At 34.5% G+C, this 14,807-nt stretch overlaps 1 long non-coding RNA gene across 1 annotated transcript; it reads right to left on the minus strand.

The window, feature by feature from the left end:
- Positions 1–10,324: 10,324 nt before the first annotated feature.
- On the minus strand, positions 10,325–14,781 carry LOC140694476 (uncharacterized). Its single transcript, XR_012070116.1, has 2 exons — positions 13,277–14,781; positions 10,325–12,233 (listed from the first exon to the last, which is right to left on the minus strand). It is a non-coding gene; the product is annotated as an uncharacterized lncRNA (long non-coding RNA).
- Positions 14,782–14,807: the final 26 nt, after the last annotated feature.

Raw genomic sequence — 14,807 nt, forward strand, 5'->3', positions numbered from 1 at the left:
CCAACTGAATGTTTAGTCCTTTCATTTTTACTGTATTGTCATAATTGACATTTTGTGTTTAAATCTACCACCTTGGGTTTTATTCCTCCTCGTTTCATTTATTCTTTACTCATCTTTCCCTGTTTTCTTTTTAATTAATTGGGAATTCTTCAGGATGTTATTTTACCTCCTTTATTGTTTTGAGGAGTTTTTTGGTTAAAATTCTTTGTAGTTTTAATAGTTATTTAGTATTAAAATGTCCATTCTTATTTTAGTGTAGTCTACCTTAAATACGACATACTTCATGTGCAGATGAGAATTTTAAATAAATTCATTTCTGTGGATATATGTCTGCTTCAGAAAAATGTTAGCAACTTAAAACAAGAATAACATTGACTTTCCATATCCTGTTTGTCAGGAATTTGGAGTACCCAGCTGGGCAGTTCCTCCACTCCCTGTGATATTGGTTTGGCCACTCAAATGGCTGAATTCAGCTGTGAGTGCCCAAGAGGACCTCTCCTCCCGCAGGCATGTCTCAACATAACCTCTAATTAATCAGTAGTCTAGTTAGGTTTCATTATAACATGGAGCCAGACTCCATGAAGACGCATTCTAAGGGGACTAACCCCTACACACCCCTTCCTATCAAGCTTCTGCTTACATCATGGTCAGAGAAAGTCACGTGGCCATGCCAAAGGGACTGCTGAAGGGCATTCATACTGGGAATGTGGTAAATTGAGGGGGGCCATTAGTGTACAAAATACAAGGATAAGTAAATTGGGGGGTCGCAGATGTATATGAAAATAGACTTACTAATAATGGCTTTAATATTTACCTAAATATTCACTTTTTCTGATATTCTTCATTCCTGCTTGTAGATTCAAGATTTTGTATGGTAATGTTTTCCTTCCACCTGAAGAATTGCCTTTAATATTTCATAAAGTGCAGGTCAAGTATAAACAACTTGTCTCTCTTTTTTTTTTCTGTTTGAAATTAGTTTTAATTTGCCTTAACATTTGAAGGACATTTTCTCGGGATATAGAATTTGACTTTATTGTCTGGTTGTGTTCTTGTTTCAGTTTCCTATCAGCACTTTTAAAAAAAAGTTATTCCATTGTTTTCTAGCCAGCGCTGTTTCTTTGTACTTATCCTTCGTAGAGTTTAATGATCTTGGGTTTGTGAGTTGAAGTTTTGATCAGGTTTAGTAAGTTCTTGGCTATTATCTCTTCAAGCATTTCTTCTACTCCATTCTCTCTCTCTCTCTCTCTTTCGTTTTTTTTCTTCTGCTTTTCACTCCTATTGCCAACTTTTTGGATAAGCGAAGTTTTTTGTTTCTGTTTTTTTCCCCTCCAAACCTGCCCTAAGCTTTCCGTCAGTTTGGAGGTATCTCTGCCCTGCTGCCCTAGCTCTGATTTTGGAGGCAGTTGTCATATCTTTTGAAACCCAAAATGCATAGGTAATATTTCCTGTAGATTTCTTGCCCTGCCTCAGCTTTATATAGAGAAAAAACCAAAGGGTCCTAGAGGAGTACCTTTCAGTTCCCTTGCTCACCCCATCACTCTGTGGGCGAAAGCACTGGTGGCCTCAGGTGGATTCCCCCCAGCCTCACAGCTGTGTATCTTCTCTTCTGAAGGTAAAAGTCAGCAGTGCCTTTTATAGACGTCTCTGTTTTACACCATGCTTTCAGGCAGAGCCCTAAGACTGATCCCTCTCAACTTCCCTTTCCTGCTGTCAGCGTTTACCACAATGCCCTCGTGCATTTAGGGAAGGCCCATGGAAAAGGGCTGGCAAGTGGGCACAGACTTGGTCTGTGGCTGAGATACTTCAGAGTTCTCGTCTGCTGTGTTAGCCCACATAGAGTTAGTAAAAGATCACTTTAAGTTCAGCTGACAACTGGAACCCAGATTTTGGTTTTTAAGTACTAATAACTGCTAAAAAGGAAGTTAAACTCCTTGGAGAAAACCTAATTTCAAGGATGGGGCCAGGATATCTAAAAGTAAACCTGGAATACCTTGATGTGCCAAAAAGTAACCAATTGTTCAAAGAATGACAGAGCTGTATCAGAAGGATGGCAAAAGTCAACTTGAAGGGGTTCCCAATGACCAGACAGATGTGGGCTGTTTTAAGCATCAAAATAAATAATGGTTGTAATGTACTATAACTCATAGAATAAAACAGGAATCCATAAAACCAAACTGATATAAATAATTAAAAGGGAGAAAGGAAGGACTGCTCTTCCTTAGATTAAACTGCCATGTAATAAACTAAGCAGAAATGATGGAATAAAAAAAAACTAATTGGCAACCATCATAGTAATAAATGTTTCAAACAAAAAGATCGTAAATGGATGCTAAAATTACTGGGTGAAGTTTTGATGAGTAATGGGAAATTTGTATAATCTCAAAGTATCACTCTACAAGAATACAAATTAATTCGAAGGAAAAAGTAGTAACTTAATAGCAGAGAAAATCTGATAGTCACCATTTTAATCAAGTGATCAAAGTTAACATCATGGATAATGGGATAACTAGATGTCATACCTTCTTTCGGTGATGCCCAGAGAGGGGTACATCATTTCCATTGTATTTCCACCAAAAATGCACATCCTGAATCTAATCATAAGGAAACACTAGACAAAGCCAAACTGAACATCATTTGACAAAATAAATGATTTGTACACTTCAAAAATATCAAGATCATGATATTAAAAAAAAAACCAACAATGAGGAAGCGGTCCAGATTAAAGAGATGTAGCAATTAAATGCAACATATGACCTTGGATTTCATGCTGAATTTTAAAAAAATAATTTTTTTCCATAAAGGATATCATTGGTACTATTCACGGGTGTGTATAAAAACTTTAGATGAGATATTATACTGTATTAATGTTAATTTCCTGATTTTGATCATTGAATTGCATTATAGTATAATGCCCTTGTTTTTTTAGAACATATAGAAAAATATTTAGGGGTAAAACAGTAACATGATGGCAACATACATTCAAACAGTTAAGATGGCTAATGCTCTTAGAAAGACTAACTTAAAGGCTAACAGGTAATCTCCTCAAAGAACTAACAAAAGTCTAACTGTTATGAACACTTAAGGCATGCAGACCGAACCAAAGATACAAAATGTTAGTGTCCTAAGACTAAAGGAGACCTTCATAATCACATGAACCCAGGTCCCATGCCTTTTTAGCTAAGAGAGACAAGATATGAAATTTACTTTCCATATTATCACCTGTCAACCGCTATCATTTTTCATCTCCTGAATTTCACTTGTAACACGAGGAGCTTACTAGAAAGTTGTACATCTTGAATGATTTGTGGCTTCTAAGTGACCTCAGGGGGAACGTTATCATAAATGATCCTGTCATTCAAAATGACAGTATTTTTTAATTTTAGATTTTAGTTAATGCCTAAGAAATGGTTTCTTTTTCACACCTAAGGGTCTTTCTTACAAATTCTGTCATGAGTCTTTTGAAATGCGCACCTGGTTTCTCAACCACAAAACCTGAACTATTTCACCTACCAGTAAGTAATATTTTAAAAGATTCATATTAAATTCTTACAATCTCATGTTTGTATAACCTGCAGTATAATTGGATTATATGCACTCTTTCTGAGAGTGATGTGTGAAAGAAATCTGATGAAATCTGAGGTCAACTGCAAATTAGCATCTGTACTTAAAATGCAGATTCCATTCTTTATTAATAATCCAGGACCTAAATTTGCTAGTTTGACCACTATGGCCCAAAGTAACTTTTTGTTACACCTAGTGCAACAATGTTGCACACACATGCAGATGCCACCCACACATCCCTCTGGGATCATTCAAATACATCAAATGTGATAGGAAGCCTTCAACTGGTATTTGTGCCAGTGAGAATGATTCAGTAAAAAGAGGAGTTGCCTTGCATAGAAATTTTTTAGTGAGTAGAGGGAAAGTAATGAAGGTGGGGAACGTCAACATTTTTCAAGTCTTTAATCAATAACGAGAGAGGAGAAAGTAAAACATTTCCCAAGTACTTAAGCCACAGTTAGAGGTGAAGTTATAGGTATAGTTGTCAGAAGTTGCAACAAGAGATTTCGTAAGTGTTTGGCAAACTTCACAGAAAATGTTTTATTTATCCAACGTCTATTCAATAAAGCTGAAAAATCTTAACATGGAACCATGAGTATTGCACCTAATATATGTATTTAGAAATCATTTGAACAATATATTCAAACAGTTTAAGTTTCTGAGATTTTTGAATGATAAAAAATTCATACTGCACTTAGAACAATGTTTTCTTAATTTACAAAATTTTGCTCAAGTTTTATATTTCTATCTTTGGAAAGGTAATTTTTAGAGTAATATTTTGGATACAGTATAAAACCATGTATAAAAATGCCCGCATGTTTTCCATACTTGGTTTTCATCGTCCATGAGCAAGTCATTTCTCTCCATCACACTGTATTACAGCAGCATTTACTCATTTCTCTCACCTTCCATGTTGTGATTTTTTTTAGGATAAAGCATATGAATGTTTGTGCTTGGCATAAAATGAATGGTTAATAAATATTGAATAAATAATTGAATGAGTATATTGACACCTCTGACATACATCAATATTATTTGCTCTTTTTTTTCTCCCTGACTCATTTTATTGATTTATAATCATTTTACAATGCTGTGTCAAATTCCAGTGTTCAGCACAATTTTTCAGTCATTCATGGACATATACACACTCATTTGCTCTTTAATTTGTTTTTACCTGAGTTAAATTGGCAATAATGTGTCTACTTACATCAAGTATGCCTTGTGACCAATGGGAAACATTTTTTCCTTTGGAGTATCTATACTTTTGATGATATTTACTTACAGTCTATTGATTTTGAATTTTACAGGCATTTAGATGAAATGAATCTGAGATGACACTCATGAATTAGTTGTTCCATCTAGTTTTCATGGACCTAAATAGCCTTTTTTATTTTTATTTTTTTGTTGATTGAATGCTTTGTTAATTATTTTGTAAATCAATTTTATTGGTGTAATTTATACTCAAAAATGTACCAATTTTCGATATACAGTTTGGTGAATATTGACTAATAGATACACTCCTGTAAACACTGCCCCACTAAGATATAGAACATTTCCATCATTCTAAAAAAGTTCTCTGTGTATTACAGGTAAACCATGCACACACACAAACACACACACGAACACATACACACACACACCCTGGTTGGTTAGCAACAGCCAGCCAGTAATCTGATTTCTGTCACTGTAATTTTGTTTTGCCTGTTTTAAGCTTCATATAAATGGAATCATAGACTGAGCTATTTTATATCTGGTTTCTTTTGTTCAGCATGTTTTACCCCTCTTTACACCTGCCCCCACCCCATTTCCCTCATTATTAACATCTAGTATCAGTGCGGTATATTTGTTTCAATGGATGGACCAATATTGATACATTATTATGAACTAAAGCCCATATATATTAGGAGTCACTCTTTATGATATTCATTCCATAGGTTTTGACAGATGTAGAATGACATGTATCCACCACTGCTGTATGATACAGAATAGCTTCACTGCACTAAAAATCTCCTGTGCTCCATGAGTGCATCTTTCCCTTCCTCCTTGCAAAACCACTGATCTTTTCACTGTTTCCACAGTTTTGCCTTTTCTAGAATGTCGTGTTTTTGGATTCACATAGTAGGTAGCTTTCGTAGATTGCCTTGTTTCACTTAGCAACATGCATTTAAAGTTCCTTTCTTTTTTTGTGTCTTGATAGTTCCTTTTTAATAGCTGACTAATATTTCACTGTATGAATGTATCATCCTTATCAATTCACCTGTTGTAAGCAGTTTACATGTTTTTAATGGTGAATGTGGTTTCATTGTATGAATTAAAATGTTCAAAAATTGACCTATTAATAGATATTTGGATTGTTTTTAGTTTGTGCCCATAATGATAAAGTTGCTATGAAAAGTCTCTGTGATCATAAGTTATCATTTTTCTTGCAAACTTACTAAGTCACTTTTAATTTTAGCCATTCTAGTAGGTATATAATAATTTAACATTGTAGAATTAATTTGAATTTCTTTAATGACTATTAAGGTTTTAGTATGTTTAATATGCTTATTGGCCATTCATATTTCTGCTTCTTTGTATATGTTTAAATCTTTGGCCTATTTTTAATTGGAATGACTTTTTCTTAGAACTGGGCTGTATAGAATATCTATTGAGACTGTTTTCTACCAGTCTGTGGCTTGACCTTTCATTTTTTTTGAAGAGCAAAGTTTTTAATTTTTATGAAATCTGGTTTACTTTTTTTTTCATGTTTAGTGCCCTCCACGTTCTAAGAAATATCTGCCAATTTCAGCATTACAAAAGGTTTTCTCATTTGTTTTCCTCTAGAGGATTGGTAGCTTTGGCATTTACACTGAGCCCTATGATTCATTTTGAATTAATTTTTTATTTAATATGAAGTAAAGGTTGAGGTTGACTTTTTTCCCATATTGATTTCCAGTTTTCCAGTACTCATTCTTGCAAAGATATATTTTTTTTAATTCTCCCACTGAACTACCTTAGAACTTCTGCTGGAAACAAATTGATCATATATGTATGGGCTCATTTCTGAGCTATCTCTTCTGTTTCATTGATCTATACATCATACATTAATGCTGGTTTGTCATGATGACTGTTCTTTATATGTAGTAAAAGTCCAAAAACTTTGTTCCTTTTTAAAAGCAGTTTTGCTTTTTCTAAATCTTTTACATTTCCATGTAAATTCTATAATTAGCTTATCAAAAATCTACAATGTAGCCTGCTGACGCTTTTTTGGTGTGTGTGTTTTTTTTTTTTTTTTGATAAAGATGAATGTATTAATCGATTTGAGGAGAACTGACATTTTAGTGATACTGAGTCCTTTATTTCATGGACAGTTAGGTCTTCTTTAATTTCCCTTTCATAGTTTTTAGTGCTCAGGTTGTACACATATTTTGTTCAATTTATTACTAAAGTACCTCATAGCTTTGATGTTATTGTAGACAATATTTTCTTTTTATTTTGCAATTATTTTCTGAGAATAATACAGAAATTCAGTTGATGTGTAGGTTGATTGTGTATCCTGTAAACTTTTTAAATTAACTTATTAGTTCTAATAGTTTTTTGTGACTATTCCTTAGGATTTCTGTATGCATGATGATGGTCTCTGTGAGAATACATAGTTTCCTATTCCTTTCTATTTAGATATTTGTATTTTTTTCCCCTGCCTTATTGTACTAAGACTTCTAGTACAGTGTTGAATAGAAATGTTAAAAACTGATATAATTGGCTTGTTCCTGATCTCAGGGACAAATTATTCAGTGTTTCCCCATGAAACATTTTATGAAGCAGGAAGACCCAGTTACCAATCCCAAGTGAGGATTCCCTGCATGTAAAGGATGGCAAAGAGTATAACAGTGCCAACCACCAGCAGTAAGAGTTCACATACTCAGCTTGCTGTACCTGCTATTGGTTTGGAGTTGCCTGTGAGGACTTAACACACAACCGCTGGCAGGAACAAAGCTTTGCTCACAGAAAGGAGAGACTAGACACAGCAAGATCAGCAGCTGCAGTGCATGCCAGCCTCCCGGGCTGGTGGTTTCCTGGGGAGAGCTGACGCAGGGCCATGGACTGCATGCAGCCCTTTTGTACTGCAAAGACCCTGTTCCTTTCCTGTGGGGGATGGATACACCCGTGCAGATGGCCAGGCATCACATAATGCACATACTTAAGCAATACAAAGAAGATCACTGCATACTCAGAACAGGGGAAAATTTCTTCTAACAAGGAAAAGGAGCCTGGGCTAGTGACAGCTTGGTACCCAGCCTCCACATAAGGAAATGTTCCAGGCTCATCAGGGCACAGATTAGGCAGTCCCCCAGAGGGCTGCAGGTCACAGGATGCCTACATCTCCTATGTATTTGTTTCCCCATTACGTTGTTGTCTACAGGTTTATTTGTAAATATCTTTCATCAAGTTAAAACTATTTACTTCTGTTTCTAGTTTGTTGAGAGTTTTATTGGAAATGAGTATTGAATTTTATCAAATGATTTCTTGCTTCTACGGAGATGATCATATGGAATTTCTTACTAATTCTGTTACATTGAATTACATTCACACTGAATTACATTGATTTTTGAATGTTGAACCAGCCTTGCATTTCCAGGATAAATCTCATTTGATCAAGATTTATTATCTTTTTTGTATATTGCTGAATTCAGTTTGATGACATTTGCTAAAGATTTTTGTATCTGAGTTCTGGAAGGATATGGGTTTGTTCTCTTTTCTTTTCTCTTTCTCCTCCTCCCTCTGCCCCCTTCTTTTGAAATGCCTCTTTATGATTTTGGTGTTAAGGTAATGCCAGCCTCATAACATGGGTTGTGGAGTGTTTCTTCTCTATTTTCTGAAAAAGTTTGTCCAAGATTGTTAATATGTCTTCTTTAAATGATTGATAGAATCTACCAGTGACACCCTCTGGGGTCTGGAATGTTTTATGTGAAAATTTCTTACTACAAACACAATATTTTTAGCAGATAGAAAACTATTCTGGTTTCCTATTTCTTACATTTGTCTCAATAATTTGTGTTTTTCCAAAAAAAATCACTTATTTCTTTTAAGTCATAGAATTTGTTAGCCTGAGTTTTTCATAATATCCCTTTTAAATGTAGTAAATCTAGTTATGACTCCTCATTCATTTATGTGTTTCTCATGCTCTTTCTCTCTCTCTAGCTTAGCCAGCTAGAGTTTATTCATTTTATGAATTTTTTTAATGAGTCAGTTTGTTGTTTCAACAGTTTACTCTATTACTTGCCCATTTTTAATCTCATTAAGTTCTGCTTTCATCTTCATTAGTTTTTTCCTTCTACTTACTTTAGATTTAATTTAGTCTTCATTTTCACCTTCTTAAATGGAAGCTTAAACATTGATTTTAAACTTTCTCTTTTTTCTTATGTATGTGTTAGAAGTTCTAAAATGCTCTCTAAACATAGTCTTAGTTGCATTTCACAAACTTGAATATAGTGCCTTTTCATTTCATTCAGTTTGGAATATTTTAAAATTTTTTTCAGATTTTTTCCTTTGCCTATGGGTTAAATAAAAAGTGTTAATTTCCAAATCTGTTATCTGGATGCCATTAATTCTTAATTTAATACAGTTGGTATCAGAGAGTACATTCTGTATTATATCTGTATTATGTCAAAACTTTTATATTTATTGAGGCTTGTTTTATGTTCCAAGGTACAGGCTTTCTTGGTGAATGTTCTATGTATACTTTAAAATCTTGAGTATTCTATGCATTTGGTTATACTGCTGTATAACTTTCAATTTAGTCAACACTGTTGATGGTGTTGTTCAGGCAACTATATTCCTACTAGTTTTCAATCTACTTGTTCTATAGATTACTGAAAGTAATGTTAATCTACTATATTTGTGTCTATTTCATTTTTAGTTCTGTAAGGTTTTGCTTTATTATTTTGTAATTTTGTTATTCATTTCATACACATTTAGGATTGTTTTTTCTTCTTGATGAAATGACTACTTTATTATTATGAAATGTACCTTTTTGAGTCTTTCTAATATTTATTCTTTATAATATTTCCAAGCTGAAATCTATTTTGTCTAATATTAGAATAGATACTCCAATTTTTATGATTAATATTTATATGGTATATCATTTTCCTTTACTTTTATCTATCTTCCTATTTAATTTCTTGTGAAGGCATACAGTTGAGTATTATTTTTTACCAAATTTGGAAATCACTGGCTTTCAATTCATATATTTAGACCATTTATACTACCTGAAATTATCAATGAACTTGAGTTTAAATCTTCCTTTTAATATTTATTTTCTATTTGTCTTATTACTTATCCTTTTATTACTCTATTCTTGACTTCTTTTGGTTTAATTGAGCATATTTTAGTATTCCATTAGATCTCATTATTAACTCATCTCTTTTTTTAATTCTAGTGATTATTCTACAGTTTATAACGTGCACATTTACCTTTTACAGCCTTCCCTCAAGCTGTATTCAACCACTTCACATATACATAAGAACCTCACAGTCACATACTTCCATTTTTACACTCCTATTCTTGTTCCTTTTTTGCACACATTTTTCTACATTTCTTATAAACATGCTAACATACTAGTATTTTTGCTTTCAGAAGTCAATTATCTCTTAAAAGAGGAAAAGAAACTTTTCCAACATATTTTAAATTCTAGCACTCTTCTTTCCACATGTCCATCCATTTTTCCTAGCTATTTACAGAAGGACGGTAAATGTGGCACCAGTTACACTATTGTTCCTGGAAAAAGAAATTCACAGATATTTTTATTTTAGTTTGAAAGTTTTAAATTTTTGGTATTTTAGATCAATATTTTGAAGGAACTGTAAATCATATGACACTCTCAGGTCCACTAAAATTTGTATAAGACAATTGAGGAAGTAGCTTCTAAACAGTACAGCATTTAATTCCAAGTCTCCAAGTCTTATTGTGAACCTACCTACAGGTAGTTGGAATAAAATATTACAAGCCAGTTGGAACTCTATAGTCCAAGAAGTATCTTACAGATCAGAAGTTTAACAGGTCTAAACCATTCATCGTCAATAAGCTTTTACTTTGACTACTAATAGTATAATTTCCATGGTACATGAGTGTTACAAAGTAATAACACTGCCAATATTTTAGATTTATTTTGTGCTTTTCCTTGGAGGTTTTCAACTATCTACATTACATACCATGCTATCAGAGAATACATATGAAGAAAGACTAGTGCTTTTTGAACCCATACAAAGATTTTAGTTGCTGAAATAATGATAATACATCCAGAGAAAAAAAGCACGGATTCAGAGTCAGATTACACTTTGGATCTAAATTCTTAGGACCTGTGTGACCTTAAGCTTGGTTCTTAACTTACGGAAATATTAATTTCCAAATCTATAAATTGAGAATAATCACACGTTTCTTGGATTACTGTGCAGATAACGTAGGACAATGTATGAAGAGCTCCTGTGATTGTGTCCAGAAAAGAAGAGTCTCATTAAAGTTTAGTCTCTCTTTGCAAATAATTTCTCATATTACAAAGAACATAACAGACACTTCAAGGTTAAATGACTTTCTCAATGTCAAACTGTTAGTGTCAGAACCTAATCCCAAATCTGCCTTTTAGTTCTAAAGCTTTTTTTTATTTTCTTTTAACTACAACACAGCTACCTCAGAAGCAGCAGCAAGAGTTTTGCTTGTGTGTTTGTTTTAAAATAAAAGCTTCACCATTGTTCTATAGCATAAAATCAAAAAAGAAAAAAAAAAGGAAACCCCTATCTGGGTACAGAGATATGAAAATTATGTTGGACAGGTACTGTCTCAGCACTGAACTACAGCGTGAGTGTCTAAATTTGGCTTTTCCCTGTCTCATCAGTGGTCTAAGTCGTAGCTGTTATACTACAAAACCAGCCACTGAAAATAGGTGATTGCCCCCAAGACAACTTAAAAAAAAAAAGAACTTTATTTTTCATTTACTGTTTTGTTCTTATTGTTATTGTTCTATTTATTTAATGAGACCTCTTTCATAAATGAGATGACTTTAAGGTAAAACCTGTCAACTTTCCAGCATTTCTATGAAACTGAATTGATCCACTAAAAGGATGAAGATATGTATCATTAATATACTCAGTTCTACTTCACTTTTTGTGTAGGGTGTCGTGAAGGAATCTTTTTCAAAGCTGAATTTCTATGGAATTTCTAAAACTCCAAGATGTTGCCTTTCACATTAAATTACACCTGGTATTTTATTTCTGCACTCTGAGCATAGATGCTGTAGGCAAAATAAAGATAATTACAGATAATTTTGATTTCTGATCATTTTTGTTTATATCTATGCCATCTAGTATTTGAATGATAAAAACATAGGGCCCATATCCATTTCTTTGGATATAGTTTCTTCCAAAAGTCCAGCCTCAGATACATGTACAGCCCCTATTTGTAAATGATAATCAGTAGATTTATAACTAACATGGCATCAGAAAAGACATGGATGATAACAGGCAAAAATCAATTAATCAAGGATAATAATTAATATAAAAATAGAATTTTAGATAGAAAAGTGCTTTGATGAACACTGTAACTGATCGATTTTTCACCTTTAAGGAATTATATCTTCATTTCAAAGGTACAAGGACCGTTTATAATCATTGGTCATAGACTAGACAAGAAGGAAAATTCTGTAAGATAAAAATGTACAGATTATATTTTAGAATTGCCATTCAATGAAAGCAGAAATTAGAACAAATATAAATAAACAGAAAGGAAGTTAAGAAATTCTCTAATAGCATTTACGTTAAAAAATTAAATCAAAAATGTAGTTACAAACTATATAGAAAATAATGAGAATAAGCCACTTGGGCAATAAAAGTTACAGGATGCTCTCAAATCTGTGCTCAGAGGCAAAACACTATTTAATATCTTGCTTGTTATACAATGTAATTGAAATCAGTATTTAGAATTAAATTAAGACATAAGAAATAACAACAAAATTGCAAGAAAAAACAAGAAAGAATAAATAATAAAAGTGAAAACAAATGAACTAGAAAAAACACAACCCAGTAAATTATGAATAGGAAAATACAGAAACATAGGTGGAACTATTTTTTACATTGTATATTTTGCTTTTGAAAATGTATATTAAAATTTGAAAATTTCGATAACCGGACTAATGTTCCAGGGAAAAAAATGGTTGCTCAAGGAAAGCAAGCTACTTAATTTCTCTGCTAATGTGTTTAGCTTCTATGTCAAAGAAATACCTACAAAAGGATTCCTGGCTCAGGTGGTTTCAGTGTTCTAATAAATAGGCATTTCCCACATCGTCCTATCTACTCCAGAACGTTAAAGAAGACGAAAAACTACACATTCATTTCAGAAGCCAGAAAAACTCTATTGCTGACTCTTGCCAAAGTAAATTTAAACCAAAACAAGAAAAAACTTAGTAACCTTAAAATAAAAATGCTTTAGTTGCATTTAATAAAATATTTGGATTACAAATTAAAAACTAACTATTCTAACCGAGTAAGGACAATACCAAGAATGAAAAGCTACATTTAGTTTTAAGGCAATACATTACTATAATACTTTGTATAAGTAGGTTAAATAGAATACTGGCATTTTATGCCATGGCCAGACCTACTGCACTGAAAAGCCAAGAAAGAGCACTGGCACGTGAAGAGACAGAATGTAGAAACACATGACGGTAGTGCCTAAGGAAACTTACGTAGTAACAGGACGGACTTTTGAAAGCTTCCATGCCCCCTTTCTCCATGTCCAGCTTCACGGCACCCCCATCCTGGGAAGCCCTAGTTCTGGGCTCCTCCAGACCACTTCATTCTGATGAACTCGGGAGACACCACAGAGCTCCTCCCACTCACGCTTCCTCCCACTTTCAGGGGCATTCTTTGCACTTGCTTGTTTCTTCAGCAGAAAACCAGAGTGGAAGCAACTTCTCTGAGTTTACGGTATTGTTACAATCGAAGCTGGGACCTGGACAAACCCTTTTAGCTCACTGGTAAAATGCTGTTGGATAAAAGCTGTCACCCATTCCTAACGCCAGCTCAGTGTGACACAGATTTTCCTTTACATCGTCCTCTAACCTCTGGAAAATTACAGACTATTAGAGCATTTCTATTAAAATCAACAGTGAGACCAAAGATATTAAAGCTTGCAACTGCAATAAGTTTGGTAACAGAAACAAAATTTAGGATTAGAAATAAAGACAAAAGTCATCGCTATTTTTAAATAAAATAACATACAGTTGGTTCTTTGGGTTGGGCGGGTTCTGTGTCCGCAGATACCGAGGGCCGACTGTATTGTGCCATTTTATAGAAGGCACATGAGCATCCTCAGACTTTGGTATCTTCTGGGGTGGGTGCTGGAACCAATCCCCGGCCCATACCAGGTACCCTACTCATATCACCAGGCATTTCCCATTCCCAAGCAGCCTCTTCCAACACATCCCACTGCCGGCACCTGTGACTTCACGGGTGTGCAACCCAGGCAGATGTACAGGGCTCTCTGATCAGAAAGGCTCTGGTTTAAAGCTCTGCTGTCACATCCTTGAAATTCACAATCACTTTCTAACAAGTGGCCCCACATTTTCATTTTACACTTGGCCTTGCAAATTATGCAGCTGACCTAGCCTCTGTCTCTGGCCTGAGGACTTTCTTTGACCCTCCAGCCCACCCAGTCCAGGTGGGACAAAGGGAAATGTAAAGTGGTCCCTGCCCAACAGAACAGTCCATGCGACAAGTTGCATGTCTCCCAGAGTTCTCCAGAAAAATTGAACCACAGCTGTCTGCTGTGGTAACCTGCTTAAGAGTAAACACTTATTCATTTTTTTCTTTTCTTTTTTCTCTGCCTCATTTCTACACATCCCTGTGGGTGTTTCCTGGCAGAATCTCCCCTGTAGATTACTGGTACTCAAATATTTTTTGAGGAAGTCTGTGACTGAAAGTGAGCCCAACCTAAGAGAGAGGGCAAGGGCGCAAACAGGCAGTCAGGTAAACAAGCAATCACAGTGTCCCGCGTAGGGTCATCATGGTGGTCTGAATTAGGACAACAGTGGAGGTGGGTAGAGAAAGGTAGGACTCTGGACATTTTTGAGGGTTGTGTCAGCAGGGTTTGCTCAAGTTTTGAGTGTAGGGTGTGAGATCATGAAGAAAGGGAAAGATGAATTCATGAGTTTTGGCCTAAGCTGCTAGATTAGAGATGCCACTAGCTAGAATAGTGATGTCTACTGAAAGAGCAGG

The sequence above is a fragment of the Vicugna pacos genome, unplaced genomic scaffold, assembly GCF_048564905.1.
Source record: "Vicugna pacos unplaced genomic scaffold, VicPac4 scaffold_21, whole genome shotgun sequence".
In the NCBI taxonomy this organism is placed as follows: domain Eukaryota; kingdom Metazoa; phylum Chordata; class Mammalia; order Artiodactyla; family Camelidae; genus Vicugna; species Vicugna pacos.